Genomic DNA, 16,651 nt, shown 5'->3' with positions numbered 1-16,651 from the left:
ATGTACAAACACACACACACGCACAATGTACGTGTGCACACAGACACTTCAGAAGTAATAAAGATAGTACCCAATAGAAAGTCAAAATAATATATGGTTAAGCCTTTTGTTTGTCTGATTGTTGAATACTGTGGCCCTTTGAAGTTAATTAGTTTCCTGTAGAATTCTGGAGTTGATTGATTCAGATTTGTGTTTGTTGAGGACACCCTTTTCATTCAAGCGAGAGAGAGAGTGAGAGAAAGAACATAGAACAGTACAGCACAGAACAGGCCCTTCGGCCCTCAATGTTGTGCCGAGCCATGATCAACTTACTCAAACCCACGTATCCACCCTATACCCTTAACCCAACAACCCCCCCCTTAACCTTACTTTTATTAGGACACTACGGGCAATTTAGCATGGCCAATCCACCTAACCCGCACATCTTTGGACTGTGGGAGGAAACTGGAGCACCCGGAGGAAACCCACGCACACAGGGGGAGGACGTGCAGACTCCACACAGACAGTGACCCAGCCGGGAATCGAACCTGGGACCCTGGAGCTGTGAAGCATTTATGCTAACCACCATGCTACCCTGCTGCCTGATGAGATATTCACTGATCTCATCCAGCAATGTTTTTAGATGTTTAGTTTTCCTCCTCCTTCTGTTTCTGCTTGGCAGAACCAATTTTTAAAACTCCTCTCTGTCTATTCCCAGAAAGGATTTCACTGAGTAAGTTTTGCAATCATTTTTGCAGTAATCCCATTTTTGGTCTTTTCCTCTCCAAAGCTTTTGACGTATTTCAAGGTAGAAATCAACAGGAGATGGGGTGATTTTGTCCTCCATTGGGGTTTTGAATGTCTGAGGTGTATCTGGCTGCTTAGCAGTTCTGATTGTCTTGACAGAAATGCAGCTGATCAAAGTCCAGTCCTTTCAAGACAGTCCATGTTTGAAAGGAACCTTGACACCACCAATGTGCAAAATGTCATGCAACAGGTCTGCATTGAAATTCATATAGAAACTTTCCAGTGGTCAACTTATAGAATCAGACACAAGGCGACTTCTGGTGGCCATTTTTGATCAGTGCTTCTTCTTGATTTTTATTTAAAATAGGTCTTCTTTAAACGGTTAACATGTCTGTGGTTAGCTGGCGAATATGTAGGTAGATCTCATTCAGTCAGGCTTCCTGTCGCCGTGAGCCATCAACGATATTTATTCATATTTGTTGTCACTGTCAATATATCATTGATGGCATGTGAAAGAAACTGTCCCCTAGGATGGTTTGTGTTGCCCTCTTTACTCATATTGCAGTCTTGTTCCTGGAGCTTTCTGATTGCAGTGTTATGAGGTAAATAATTAGCAAGAGTCAAGGACGGCTTCTCTCATTAGCTTTATGTCACCGTGACCACGCAGGGCACACTGCCCTTTTCAAATCCATAGAGGAGAGTTTGCATTCAGAGCTTAACTTAACTTTTATGATGCTAGTGTTCATAAAACTACATGAGATTATGTGCAAAGACAACTAAGTAATTGCTGCTGCGTCTGACAGAAAAAGGTGTGAGAACCATGTACTGAAGAGAGAGTCTACATATCATGATGTCAAAATACATTACAACACTCCAAAAAATTGGCAAAGAGTAATCCACTCTTCAAGCATGAGCTCCCTTTTCTCTCCACAGATGCTGCCAGACCTACTGAGATTGTCCAGTATTTTCTGTTTTTGCTTCAGATCCTGGCATCTGCAGTAATTTGCTTTTATGAGCAAGAAACCACCCTCATCTTGCTACACATCATTCTATTATCTTGAACTGCCCAATGTTCCGAGCAAGACTTCCATTATCAGTTATGTTCTCAAGAAAATCATAGACCACCTTTCTCACGCATCACTCCCTCTCCCTCACACAATATCATTTTCCTCGACCTCTCCAATATTACTTACATTCAATGCTACCACTTCCCCAAGGCTGCCCCTCCATTACATGGCAATCTTCCCAAACAAAGAACAAAGAAAAGTACAGTACGAAGTCTTACAACACCAGGTTAAAGTCCAACAGGTTTGTTTCAAACACGAGCTTTCGGAGCACGGCTCCTTCTTCAGGTGAATTTATCACCTGAAGAAGGAGCCGTGCTCCAAAAGCTCGTGTTTGAAACAAACCTGTTGGACTTTAACCTGGTGTTGTAAGACTTCTTACTGTGCTCACCCCAGTCCAACGCCGGCATCTCCACATCAAAGAAATGTACAGCACAGGAACAGGCCCTTTGGCACCTCCAAACCTGCACCGACCATGCTGCCCATGTAAACTAAAATCTAAACTAAAACTTAAAGCCCTGGAACATCACAGCACTTTGTAACTTTCTTCCAACATCTCCTATGTTAGGCTTTAAGAAATTTGCCTGCAAGGAGTATTTGAAAAATAAGAGACATTTGCTGAATCCTGACAAAACAAAAGTTGTGTAAATTTGGAGATGCGTCTGAACATTAACAATTGCAGACGACGTTCCACACTGGAATTTTTCACGATATTGCAATTCATTTTCTGATTTCAGCAAGAAGATTTGTATCACTGTTACACAGTACTTTATCATGGCCACTATTAATCACTCAGACAATATCAGTATGTTAAGAACTCCGTTGATGTTAAATGCAAGGGTATCCAAAATTGGAATAACAATTCTTTAGTGGTGTATATTTCAATTTGGTACATTGTGAGAAAATATATGCAAATCAGGGAGGACTAATCCAGTCGTTATGTGATCAATTAATAAAGAGTATTTATTAATTTAAAAGAAAAACATGAAACAAAAAGGGCAGGCATGGTGGCACAGTAGTTAGCTCTGTTGCATCACAGCATCAGGCACCTGGTTTCAAATACAGCCTTTGGTGACTGTCTGTGTGGAGTTTGCATTTAACCCGCAGGTCTGAGTGGGTTTCATCTGGATGCTTCCATGCCACTGTGCTGCCCTTACTGTGTCCCTTTCTCCAATTATTGTGCTGTGGCTATAACATTCTTTCCCTTTGATGTTTCCCACCCTGTGGACTCGGCCTTTTAGTATCTAAGTGTCAATTCCCTTATCTCGCTACTATGAAATTATCTCTTCCATAACCCATTGTTTTTCTCCAGTCACACAGGTAAACATTTGCTTCTTCAGAGGTCTGCTAATTCACATACCAAAAGCCCCTTCAGATAGCAGCCTTATCAGTTCCCATTTTTATTTTATTTTATCCCAATTTCATTTTTTCAATGTTAGTTTCCCCCAATTCTTAACAACTAATATAGATTATCTGGCCGGTATCAAACTGATGGCTATGGGAGTGTGCTGTATAGATTGACTGCCACATTGCCTTCTTGACACACAAAAAGGTACTTTAATAACTGTGAAGTGTTTTGTTGCATCCTGAACTCATGAAAGGTGCTTTATAAATCCAAGACCTTTGTTCCTTTATCCCCTGTTGTATCAAGAAATGGCTACCACAGCATTTAAGTAGCACTCAGCAGATCCAATCAATCATTTTTCTACCCTATTGGTGCAGGAGTGTCGATTTAAAGTCCAACCACACTGAACCAAGATTTTGAGGTGAGCGATGAATCGCGGCACCAGACTATCAATGGGATTTTTAATTGGAGCATGCTATGATTACTGAGCTTTCTCGAGAGCTCGTACACTCCAGCTTCCTATAGAAAATCTGAGAGCAGTGTGAATGGGTAAACAACTTTGTTTCTTCCTTATTAATCCTTACCAAAGCATTAGGGGTCTGGAGCCGCAATTATCAGTGAGAATAGTTAACTCAATGCAAAATCATGTACAAAATGTAAAAATATTGGGAAAGAAAGATGGAGACAAATAAAAAGCTTCTAAAATCTTTTCTTTCTTCATAAACAAATCTAATAATGCCGAAAATCAAGGGGTCGCGATTCCAAACTTTCAAAAGCAAATTTTCAGTGCCAGAGAGGTTGTTTGGCACTGTTTAAGATTTATCATGCCATTAAAAATTGATTTACACTGGAATGGAAAAATTCTAAGGGCTGAAGTTTCCAGTCATTTTCACTGGTGGCATCTACTGGTCCCACAGAATGCAACTCCCCACGAGGGGTTCCTTGGTGGCAGAATGGGCGAGCCATACAAAATGCTGTAGACATCGTAATCTGGAAGATCCCCCTCCCCCTCCCCCGCAGCCAATAGTGAGCTGCCTCTGGCGCTGGAATACATGCTGCGGGGTCGGATTGGAAAATCCCGCCCTAACGTTATTGGTCTCTTTAGCAGGTATATAAATCACTCAAGTACCATAACTTCACCCACATTTCATGTATTTTAATGTCAAGCACCTCACTGAGATATTGTTATATCAAAGTTTCTGGAGGAAGAGGGCAATTCAGATAGCAACTTTTATAGATCCGCATTTGCTCTGAAAACGGACAGTCACTTGATGTTGCTGTCCTATTTCCTCTTTAATAAGAATGATTGCAAAATCCATGCCATTGAGTTTTTAATAGTCATTGAGTTTTTAATAGATTTGTGTTGTGAAATCAAGTCTGCATATTTCCTCAGATTAAAACTTTCAAACACTCATAGGCCAGTCATATAGAACATAGAACATAGAACAGTACAGCACAGAACAGGCCCTTCGGCCCTCGATGTTGTGCCGAGCAATGATCACCCTACTCAAACCCCCGACGATTCTCTGACCTGTGATGGGCCGAAGTTCCGCTGGTTCTATGCCCATCCTGCTGCCGTAAATTGGACTAGGTCCCTTACCAGGGGGACCTGGCGGCGCGGGCGGGCTCCGGGGTCCTGTGGGGGGCACGGGGTGATCTGGCCCCGGGTGGTGACCCCACGGTGGCCTGGCCTGCAATTGGGGCCCACCGATCCGCGGGCGAGCCTGTGCCATGGGGGCACTCTTTTCCTACGCGCCAGCCATGTAAGCCTCCGCCATGGCTGCCGCATAGGTGAAACCCCCTCTGCGCATGCGCGGGGATGATGTCAGCAGCCGCTGACGCTCCCGCACATGCGAGGACCCGCGCCTGCTGGCGGAGTCCCTTCGGCCCCGGCTGGTGTGGTGCCAAAGGCCTTCCACGCCGGCCAGCAGGGCGCAAACCACTCCGGCGCCGGCCTAGCCCCTGAAGGTGCGGAGGACTCTGCACCTTTGGGGCGGCCCGACACCGGTGTGGTTCACGCCGTTCCATCCCGCCAGGACCCCGCACCCTGCCGGGTATGGGAGAATCCCGCCCATGAAACCTACATGATTCCGTGCACTGCCTCCGCCTTGAAGAGCCTCAGCATAGTCTTGTAATAACAATGATGTGGAGATGCCGGCGTAATAACAAGGTGTTAAATATTCTTGAGAATTAAAATCACTCCCCAAAAATCACTTTGTTTCATCTGTGAGAATCGCACTGTGTTCTGGAGATTAGATGGATGAAAGCACAATTATTCAGTTCCACCCCAAGTACTGTGACATTAGCCCTAATTATATTGCATAGACTGGTTCACTGACTGCAATTAGATTTGATATATTGGGATGCAGGTCAGATGCTTTGGAACTGACAGCACAAATAAAGAACACAATCCAATAAGACCTGAAATTAGTGAAATAAATAGCACGCACCAAATTCATTTGAAAGAGGTTGGACTCCAAAATTCACTTTGTAAGACTTCAAACTCAAGGAATGAAAAGACACTCTGGCTTACTGTTCACCATCGTGGTGGATGGGCTTGAGGTGGCAGAGTTGGAGGTATAGATTGTTGTGGCAAAAAGCGAGGAACGGAATTCACCATTTTAAATTTGCATTTCCTCATTTAGTTTGACCTTCTTCTGAACAATTCGGCTGAGTTTTCAAGCGGGAGACATAATGAGGAATATGGATTTACTGTACTTCGGAGCACGGATACATAAGAGAATAAATGATCTGTTCCAGATAAAGAGCTTTTGGAAGAATTTACTGGGTCACAAAGTACTTATTTGCAATTATAGATATTTTAATCAGATTTTCATTTGCCTAAAATCAATGAGAAAAGATGAAAAGTAAACAGAAATCTCCACTGAAGAATCCTTTGTGATTTTTTCCTCTTTGAGTATATTAAGCATGCATGTTTTATATAAGAGTGAGACACAGAGATTATTATACAAAACGTCTTTCAGTATCTGATCAAATAGTCTGTTCCCAGCCTTCTGTTCCAGCATCAATATTTCTGCAACGCTCACTGTAACCATTATAGCAATTTACACAATGTGCTTGTGGAAAAAAGCAATATGTGCTGTAATTGGAAGTAACACATACAAGAAAGTCCTAACTTCAATTGCTGGTCTATGTGGAGTTACAGTAAGAAGTCTTGCAACACCAGGTTAGTGTCCAACAGGTTTATTTCGAAACACTAGTTTTCGGAGCTCCTCCATAATCTAATGATTCGAAATAAACCTGTTGAACTTTAACCTGGTGTTGTAAGACATTTTACTATGCCCACTCCAGTCCAACGCCGGCATCTCCACATCATATGTAGCGTTAGTTCATGTCATCCGAAGTGGATGAAGTCACAAAAAGATTGAGTGTCATTGAAATCAGAACGGGAAAAGGAAGAAAGGGATCTGCAGAGGTTCCTGCTGATGGTGATTCAGCTGGGAAAACACACACTGTAGATATTAGTTGAAGATATAATTGGGCTCTTCTGTGATTGAGCAAGTAATCTGCCGAAATGCTGAACTTACACATCATACTAGAGGGCGATCAAGCAGAAAATCCATCATTTCCCCATCTTGTGCTGAAACCAGTTACCTGGGTGGAAGCTTGTTGATTATTCAGGACTGGTTCCCAAGGTGATCGCCATCAAGAATAAGGAGCCTGTCACTGGCAGTACCCTAGTGGGCTCAGGCATCAATGAAGGCGGCGAGTTGGGTGGCATGTGGCGCAGTGGTCAGCACTGGGACTGTGGCGCTGAGGACCCGGGTTCGAATCCCGGCCCTGGGTCACTGTCTGTGTGAAGTTTGCACATTCTCCCCATGTCTGCGTGGGTTTCACCCCCACAACCCAAAAATGTGCAGGTTAGGTGGATTGGCCACGCAAAATTGCCCCTAAAATTGAAAAAAAAATAATTGGGTGCTCCAAGTTTTGAAAATAAATAAATAAATAAAAGTGGCGAGTTGCCATCAGGATCTTGTGGCATTTCTGGAAGAGAGGGAGATAATGTACCTAGAGACTGGGAGAGGTGATCAGTGCTCAGTTACGGGGATCCAGGGATCGAACTGGTAGCATGCTGCTAAGTCGACTGGAACCGGTCTTTCTGCCCTTATTTACATGCAAGGGGTTGAGGTGTGACAGGGCAAGAGATGAAGTAACAAAAGCTTCAGGATTAAGCAGAGTTAGCCAAACCAAGCCACGTCCCAGGAAAAATAAGCACCTTGAGGAAAGAGATGATTTCTTTCTGAAGAACCATTAAGGGACAAGAAACTTCTGAAATGAGCACTGAGGCATTTAGCAGGGTTGCAGCACAGAAGGGAAGTGCTGAAGATAGCTCCGTAGACCCTCCTTCCAATTTTGCCGTGAACTTCAGCTGAAATACTGAAAGGAGGGCAGAAAGGTCATCAAGTGAGTCACACAATGTAATTCCGGTGCACAAGCACCAATCAGCCTCAGAGTCCCCGACTCATTTGAGAAGTAACGTCTGACACAGATGGTTAACCCAGCCAGAAGGCAGGCGGGCGGCGGGGTGGGGGGGGGGGGGGGGGGGGGGGGAGACCAGGAAACACACTGTGGGCGCTGGTTGTTGGGGATGGTGGTGTGGAAAATCTCGCCTCTCGGGTTGCCGATCATCCAGGATTGGACTCCATGGGGTCTCCAGGAATTGAGGATCAATCTACAAAACACTGCCTATAGTTCAGCCCTGGAGAAAAATTATTGGGCTCGTCTATTTTTTTTCATCCTTTCTTTGAACATTTCTTTTTGCCAGATTTAAAATATTGAAAATTGGGGGGAGGCTGTGTAGCTGACAGTCAAGTATCATCCAATTAAGGGGCAGCACGGTGGCGCAGTGGGTTAGCCCTGCTGCCTCACGGCGCTGAGTTCCCAGGTTCGATCCCGGCTCTGGGTCACTGTCCGTGTGGAGTTTGCACATTCTCCCCGTGTTTGCGTGGGTTTCGCCCCCACAACCTAAAAATGTGCAAGCTAGGTGGATTTGGCCACGCTAAATTGCCCCTTAATTGGAAAAAATGAATTGGGTACTCTAAAAAAAAATTTTTTTAAAGTATCATCCAATTTATTTTTATTTCCAATTGGTGGAAGAAGGCAAAGCATTGTAAGGGTGGATGGGTTGGCCGACTGATGTGGCTAGAGCCTTTAGGGCAAGTCATGTGATGAAACCTCCAGGAATGCATTTAACCCTAGCTTTGCAAAAGGAGGACAATTTAGTTAATATTAAATGGAGATGTAGATGCAGTATAATGTGGATAAATGTGAGGTTATCGACTTCGGTAGGGAAAACAGGAAGGCAAATTATTATTTGAATGGGTGTAAATTGAGGGAGGTGGATACTCAGCGAAACCTTTGTGTCCATGTGCATTAATTGCTGAAAGCGTACAGATACAGCAGGCAGTAAAGGAGGCAAATGGTATGTTGGCCTTCATAGCAAGATGATTTGAGTATAAGAAAAGGGATGTTTTACTGCAATTGTACAAGGTGTTGGTAAGGCCACACCTGGAATATTGTGTGCAATTGTGGTATCCTTATCTGAGGAAGGATGTTCTTACCATGGAGGGAGGGCAGCGAAAATGTACCCGGCTGATATCAGGATTATCATAGGAGGAGAGATCAAGTCAGTTAGGATTATATTCAATGGAGTTTAGAAGATTGAGAGGGGATCCCATTGAGGGGATCCCATTGAGAGGGGATCCAGACAAATGTGAGGTATTGCATTTTGGTAGACCTAACATTGCGGGGAAATATACCGTAAATGGCAAAACTCTTCGGAATTTATAACGTCAGAGAGATCTGGACATGCAGGTCCACAGGTCTTTGAAAGTGGCAACACAAGTGGACAAGGTAGCCAAGAATGCATACGGAATGCTTGCCTTCATTGGACGGGCATTGATTATAAAAACTGGCAAGTCATGCTACGGTTGTATAGAACCTTGGTAAGGCCACACTTAGAATATTGCGCACAATTCTGGTCGCCACACTACCAGAAGGATGTGGAGGCTTTGGAGAGGGTGCAGAGGATGTTTACCAGGATGTTGCCGAGTCTGAAGGGTGTTAGCTATGCGGAGAGGCTGAATATGGGTAGCACAGTAGGTAGCACTGTTGCTTCACAGGTCTAGGGCCCCGGCTTGAGTCACTGTCTTCACGGAGTCTGCATGTTCTCCCCATGTCTGCGTGGGTTTCTTCCGGGTGCTCCTGTTTCCTCCCACAAGTCCCAAAAGATGTGCTGTTAGGTGAATTGGATATTCTGAATTCTTCCTCTGTGTACCCGAACAGGTGACGGAATGTGGCAACTGGGGGCTTTTCACAGTAACTTCATTGCAGTGTTAATGTAAGCCCACTTGTGACAATAAAGATTATTATTATTAATAAATAGACTCGGACTGTTTTCTTTAAAATGACGGAGGTTGGGGAGTGACTCGATAGAGGGCTACAAGATTATGAGGGGCATGGATAGAGTGGATGGGCAGGCACTGTTTCCCAGGGTGGAGGGGTCAGTCACTAGGGGCATAGGTTTCAGGTCCGTGGGGCAAATTTTAGAGGAGATGTGCGAGGCAGGTTTTTTACATAGAGGATGGTGAGTGCCTGGAATGTGTTGCCAGGGGAGGCTGTGGAAGCAAATGCAGTAACGGTGTTCAAAAGGCATCTCAGCAAATACATGGATAGGATGGGTCGAGAGGGATATGGCACAAGGAAGTAGGTTTTGGCCAGGACTGGTACAGGCTTGGTGCGCCGAAGGGCCTGTTCCTGTGCTGTATTATCTTTTGTTCGTTGTTCATTGAAATGTATAGAATCCTCACAGGATTAGACAGGGTAGATTCGCAAAGAATGTTCCCAATGGTAGGGATGTCTAGAACGAGGGATCATAGTTTGAGAATAAGGGGTCAACCTTTTAGGACAGAGGTGAGGAAAGATTTCTTCTCCTTGACCGGTGAATCTGTGGAATTCACTACTACAGAATGTAATTGAGGCCAAAACAGTGTGAAATTTCAAGAAGGAATTAGATTATTATTATTATTATTATGTATCTCTTGGGGCTAAAGGAATCAAGAGATATGAGGGGAAGGTGAGATCAGGGTATTGAAATTGATGATCAGCCACGATCATAATGAATGGCAGAGCAGGCTCGAATGGCCGATTCCTGCTCCTATTTTCTACGTATGTTTCTATGTATTCCAGGCGCTACTCAATTTATGAAGCACCAAGCTAATGAGCAAGAGGCAGATGCTTTTGCGCGCGGTGTGGTGGGGGGGGGAGGGGGGGGGGGTGGAGAACAAAGGATGCTATACTGGATGTGCACCACACAAACTTTCGACAGCCATTAGCAGATGCATATCAGTGCGTGTCTATTTCCCTTGAACTTTATTTGTGTTAACACATGAAACAAAAAGGTGCAAAATCAGGAAAGAAGAAAACACTGCAGAAAGAAAGTCTTGTGCTCAAAATAAATATCTTAAATATGGTGCCTATTAGATGAACAATGCAAACCTCTTTCGCAGCAGATTCCTTTTTATTATTCTTCCATGTAATGTGGGTGTCACTGGCTAGGCCAGCACTTGTTGCCCATCCCATATCTTAACCAAATTAGCCCGGGTTAGTAAACTTTGGATTAGAAACAGGCAACTGATGCCCATTATAACCAGTGTTAAAATGCCGTGATTATAATTTTTAAAAAAATGCCCTTAAAATGTTCTCACGTAGATATTAAGCTATTGCTATCTTTATCAGAAAACGCTGGGAACACTCAGCAGGTTGGCAACATCTGTGGAGCAAGAGAGAAAAACACTTGCTTCAAGCTGAGAACTACTGATGAAAGGTCATCAACCCGTAAAGCTACCTGTTCCACTCTCAGCAGACACCACCTATAACCTGCTGAGTGTTTCCAGCCTGGTTTATTTCTATTTTAGACTTTCAGCACCCGTAGTATTTTGCTTTTAGTTAGCTTTTAGTCTAACAAGAAACAACAGGTTGTAAAGTGCAAGCAGGCAAAAAAAACTGCAGATTTGGAGGAAGGGCACAGATTCTGCTTGAAGTAGCATGTGTCATTCCATGGTCACCATTTAAATTGCAGGGCATTGACTAGAACTGCAAGTCCATTGATGTAAAAGCAAAATGTCTAGACAGTCTGATGTCACTGAAAAACACACTACTTTGGTCTCGGAAAACCTTTTTGTCTGGTTTATCTAATCATCCCGAGAGGTTATCATCAGTCCTGACTTGCTCTGACCATTAGAATGTCAGTACCTTGACAGTACGGTCAACTCTCTCCACACAAATTATAGAGGGATGTAAGTAGGTGAGAAAGACTCAAGGGAAAATTAAAATTGGGCTTAATTCCTTGTTCAGTCTCTGATTTAAAAGGCCTGCTTAGGGTGTGAAAGATAGGAGGCATATTAAAAGTCTGCTGCAAATTGCTTATAAATATGGGAAATGCCAATAAAAAGATTTTTTAAAAAGTCTGCTGCAATGCCACAACATTGCATTAGTTATTGTTGAAATATATATTCTAAATATAATCTTTTTTTTTAATGCATTGCTGCTACAATTATAGAATAGGAAATAAAGACTGTGAAATGGCATGGTGTGATGTACAACTTTAGACCGCATAGTAGCCTTTTTGCACTGTTTTAATAGAGGTGTTAAGCAATTTTAATAACGTATCTGCTCGAATGTAGGGAGATGAATGTCACACAAACACATAATCATCAAAAGTAATCTGGGCAGCATGGTAGCACAATGGCTAGCACTATTGTTTCACAGCACCAGGGTCTCAGGTTCGATTCCCAGCTTGGGTCACTGTCTGTGCGGAGCCTACACGTTCTCCCCGTGTCTGTGCGGTTTTCCTCTGGGTGCTCCTGTTTCCTCCCACAAGTCCTGAAAGACGTGTTTGTTAGATTAATTGGACATTCTGAATTCTCCCTCAGTGTACCTGAACAGGTGCTGGATTGTGGCAACCAGGGGCTTTTCACAGTAACTTCATTGCAGTGTTAATGTAAGACTTGTGACAATAAAGATTATCATTATATCCTGTGGAGTAATTTCAGGGCCTTCGTGCATATACCTTTTGTTCAGTGACACATTGATTTGTACAATGTCTCTCACACAGGTACAAACAGACACCCCCATGTCTGCCTGCAAGACTTTTTGCTTGGGAAGTGGGATCCTGCCCATGTTCAGAAAGGCAGTATCAATGAAGGCTGTTTGATTCCCATAACTTTCAGATGATAAGCCCTTCCTTGTGGTGGAAAAACAGGGTGCTTTGACTTCACATCATATATTTAAGAATGAACAATGTAATTACTTCACTTGGTACTGGACTGCTGCTAATCTGTAGTTCTGAGATGAGAGACCGGGATCTGTCGGTGGTTGAATTGAAGCGTCTCAGTTTTTTAAAAAATCAGTGAAAAATCATGAAGAAGAGCTGTGGGTGCATTTTGTGGTGATTATCTTAATTTTGGAGGCATCTCCATGGCAACCGTTCAAGTTCTAATTTCCATCTTCAGACCGATAAAGTGTTAGGGCAATTGTTGAAAGCTCAATCAATGCATCTTAAAGCGCATTCTAATGATCACACCTACAGATGTGGGCAAACAAACACACAGAACATTCTGTCCCGCAGCAGTCAGGTGGTGCAGGATCGTGGAATGTTCGGAAGCTTTACTGCTTTTGCAAAACAAGTGAGCAACTTTTAATCATTTCACGTTAAAGGGATATCGCCTTCTTCATTCGGCAAATGTTTTGAGATTATTTTATTATAACTCTTCCCTGGAGTGACAATCAGCATTGGACTGCCACTCCTACCCACTTACCTGTGCTAAAATTATTCAATGCCTGTCTCGCTCGACCTTCCAGACACAGGCCAGGTGAGACTAGGCAGAGCAGTGCCTGGAGAGGTGAAGGGATCCGACATGGGGCAGGTTCCAAAATGGAGGTGCAAGAGGTCATTCATAGGGGTGGGGGGGTGTCAGACATCAGGAGGGTGGGTGTGGGGTGCGGAAGGATATGGGTTGGGTTTGGTCAAGGGGTTGGGGGGTGAGTCATGGCCGGCGGATTGGGGGGGATGGGTTTGGTCAGGGAGTGGGTTGGGGGTGTGGGGTCAGGTTGGAGGGGCAGGGCAGCACGGTGGTGCAGTGGGTTAGCCCTGCAGCCTCACAGCGCCGAGGTCCCAGGTTCGATCCCGAATCTGGGTCACTGTCCGTGTGGAGTTTGCACATTCTCCCCGTGCTTGCGGGGGTTTCGCCCCCACAACCCGAAGATGTGCGGGGTAGGTGAATTGGCCACGCTAAATTGCCCCTTAATTGGAAAAAATGAATTGGGTACACAAAGTTTATTTTTTAAAAGGTTGGAGGGGCTGGGGTCAGGTCTGAGGGGTAGGTTTTGGGCTGGGGGATGCAAGTCAGATGCAAGTCCTGGGGGTGTGGTTGGGGAGTGAGGTTCGGGTGGATCCTGGGCAGTGGCGGTCGGATCTGGGGGAGGGGGTCGCATTGGGTCCTGGGAGGCAGTGATCTGGTTGGGGGGCTGGGGCCGGGTTGGATCTGTGGGTGGGCATCAGGTTGGGTTGGGGGTCAGAGCCAGGTCTGGAGGTGAGTGTGTGGTTGGGGGGTGAGAGTCGGGTCGGTGGTCAGAGTTGAGTCAGTTTAGGAGGGTGCGTGTCGGGTTGGGAGGGGGAGATGTTGTGTCAGAAAGGGACGGGCTGGTGGTCGGGTTGAGTCCTGAGGTGTTGAGTGTCAGATGCGAGTATGTGGTGATCACGTTGGATCAGGACTGATGGGAGTGTGATTGAATGTGAGGGTCAGTTAGAGAGGTTGGAGCTCAGGTCTGGTTGAGGGCGGAGTGGGAGTTGACTCGGGTTGGGTCTGGTGGGGTCAGATCGAAGGAGTGGGGGTCAGGTTGGAATGGGGAAAGTGGGTTTGGGTTCGGTCTTGTGGGTGGTCCAGCTGGGATGGATCGAGGAAATCAAGTTGAGGCTGGAGGGGAGGGTGTCCCGTGCTGGTGAGGGTGGACAAGGTTGGGGAATCCCCCAGGGCAAGTGCTTAAATGGGGGAGAGGGTGAGGTAATCATCTGGGGCTTCCGGAGTATGGGGAGGGCAGGGGGGGGGGGGGGGGGGGGGTGTGAGGGGGGGGGGGGGGGTGAGGGGGGGGGGGGGTGGGGGGGGGGTCCCATATGAGGCTCTGTGTCTTTGATATAGTTACACTGAAGTTAGACCTACGTTTATTCCTTCTAACTTTTTCTGAATAACTGCTAGCCTAATATTGGCAGAACAATATAAAGGTGGTGATTTAAATTGCTTTGCCAGATAATTCCTGGCTTAGCACATGTTTGGGGAAGTTAGCACTTCTGGACAATTTCCAGATAAACTCTTCCCTCGGAGTTTCTGAGAGGGATTCCCCTGCACGTTTTTGGGGGTCCCCCAGATCTGAAGCTGTGCAGCCAGGATGTTGTGGGCCAGTGTAAAATGTGTCTTTGTCTCATGTTATGGGCCAGGGTTTAGAGAACCCCAAAGTGTATCATGGGGTTCACCTGACCCACAACTTTTAATAGATTGTGGTATGGGGAGCACACGGCCCACTCTACAGGTGTAGGACAGCAGAAATGGAAAAGTATTTTTTTAAGCAAAACAATGTTTATTCTACGAACTCAAGTTACCCTTTTTAAAACATACAGTGAACATCTTAGCAACCATTAACTCAAATACAACAAAGAATACAATACTAAGTAATTCTTACTTTCCTTTTAACATCCATAAGACTTAAAACCACCTTTTAAAAGAAAGACATCAGGCTTAATTTCACTACTGAGAACATTTATAATTGCTTCCTCTTTCTGAATCACAGCACTCAAGGAGCCCAGACTCAGACACTGCAACATGTGAAGATCGGCATCAACGGATTTGGACGCATTGGTCGCCTGGTTACCAGGACTGCCATTGCCAATGCCAAGATAGAAGTGGTGGCCATTAATGACCCATTCATTGATGTGAACTATATCATTTACATGTTCAAATATGACTCTACCCACGGGACGTTCAAAGGAACAGTCAAGTCCGAGAATGGGAAACTCATCATCAATGGGAAACCTGTCAGCGTTTTCCAGGAGCGTGACCCGGCTAACATCAAGTGGGGCGACGCAGGGGCTCAGTACGTAGTGGAGTCCACAGGGGTCTTCACCACCCTCGAGAAAGCTTCGGCTCATCTGAATGGCGGTGCAAAGCGAATGGTCATCTCTGCTCCGTCTGCCGATGCTCCCATGTTCGTCGTGGGTGTCAATTATGACAAATTCGACAAGAACATGACCATTGTCAGCAATGCCGCCTGTACACGAACTTCCTCGCTCCTCTGGCCAAAGTCATCAATGACAAGTTTGGGATCATTAAAGCTCTGATGACCACTGTCCATGCCTACACAGCCACCCAGAAGACAGTAGACAGTCCCTCTGGGAAGCTATGGAGAGATGGTAGAGGCGCCCATCAGAACATCATTCCTGCTTCAACTAGTGCTACCAAGGATGTGGGCAAAGTCACCCCTGAACTGAATGGGAAGCTGACCGTGATGGCTTTCCGGGTGCCAACTCCTAACATCTCCATGGTTGACCTGATACATACAATTCGATACATACAATTTTTCAGGTGGTTGACCTGACCTGCCGCCTGTCAAAGGCTGCCAAATATAAAGACATCAAGGCAACCATGAAGGCAGCTTCTGAAGGACCCATGAAAGGAATCCTGGGATACACCGAGGACGAGGTTGTGTCGACTGACTTCAATGGGGACACACACTCCTCTATCTTTGATGCAGGTGCCGGGATTGCGTTGAACGATAACTTTGTGAAGCTTATCTCCTGATACGATAATGAGTTTGCCTACAGCAATAGGGTCATCGACCTGATCCTCCACATTTCCACCAAGAAGTAAAGGTTGAAAGTCAGCCTGGCGACTCCAAGTCTGCTGCATTTTTCACTGGTTAAACCCCCACCCCCTTCCCCCCCGCCCCCCCGTCCCACTCGAGGACCCTCAGACACGGAGCTTGCTAGCCCTTGACCTGCATGCTCAGCCCCCTCCCACCTCGTCACACTGACCGTCTCCATGAAGAGAAAGTTCTGTCTGTTGATAAGGCAAGAAATACGCCTAAATAAATGAAAACTTGTATGTATCAAATTGTATGTATCAGAACATTTATAATTCTGAATTCGCCAAATGATCAAGATAGTCTTTTCATGGCAGAGAGAACAACAGTACACCTGTTTTGTCTGGCTTCAGCTCAAACACTGAAAATGAAACCAAAAACTCACTATATAGCAGCCTGCTCAAAAACGAAAGTAAAGCTGACAGACAGTCCAGCTCCACCCACACTCTGACATCACTGATAAACACCCATTTCGTAAAGGTACATTTCTTAAACACCCATTTCTTGAAGGTACTCTGGTACTCTAGCATGACACCTCCCCCCAAGAAAAAAAAATAAACCACCATCTTCAAGATGGTTTCAT

The 16,651-nt window shown here is 45.1% G+C and overlaps 1 protein-coding gene and 1 pseudogene across 1 annotated transcript in view; one reads left to right on the top strand and one right to left on the bottom strand.

Moving 5' to 3' along the window:
* LOC119964903 (astrotactin-1-like) overlaps window positions 1-16,651 on the bottom strand; it is a 3,158,558-nt gene that overhangs the window by 724,750 nt on the left and 2,417,157 nt on the right.
* Window positions 15,002-16,096, top strand: LOC119964906 (annotated as a pseudogene).

Source organism: Scyliorhinus canicula, chromosome 4 (genome assembly GCF_902713615.1).
Source record: "Scyliorhinus canicula chromosome 4, sScyCan1.1, whole genome shotgun sequence".
NCBI lineage: Eukaryota > Metazoa > Chordata > Chondrichthyes > Carcharhiniformes > Scyliorhinidae > Scyliorhinus > Scyliorhinus canicula.
Note: the sequence above shows the minus strand (reverse complement) of the source record. Positions and strands in the feature narration are given on the sequence as shown.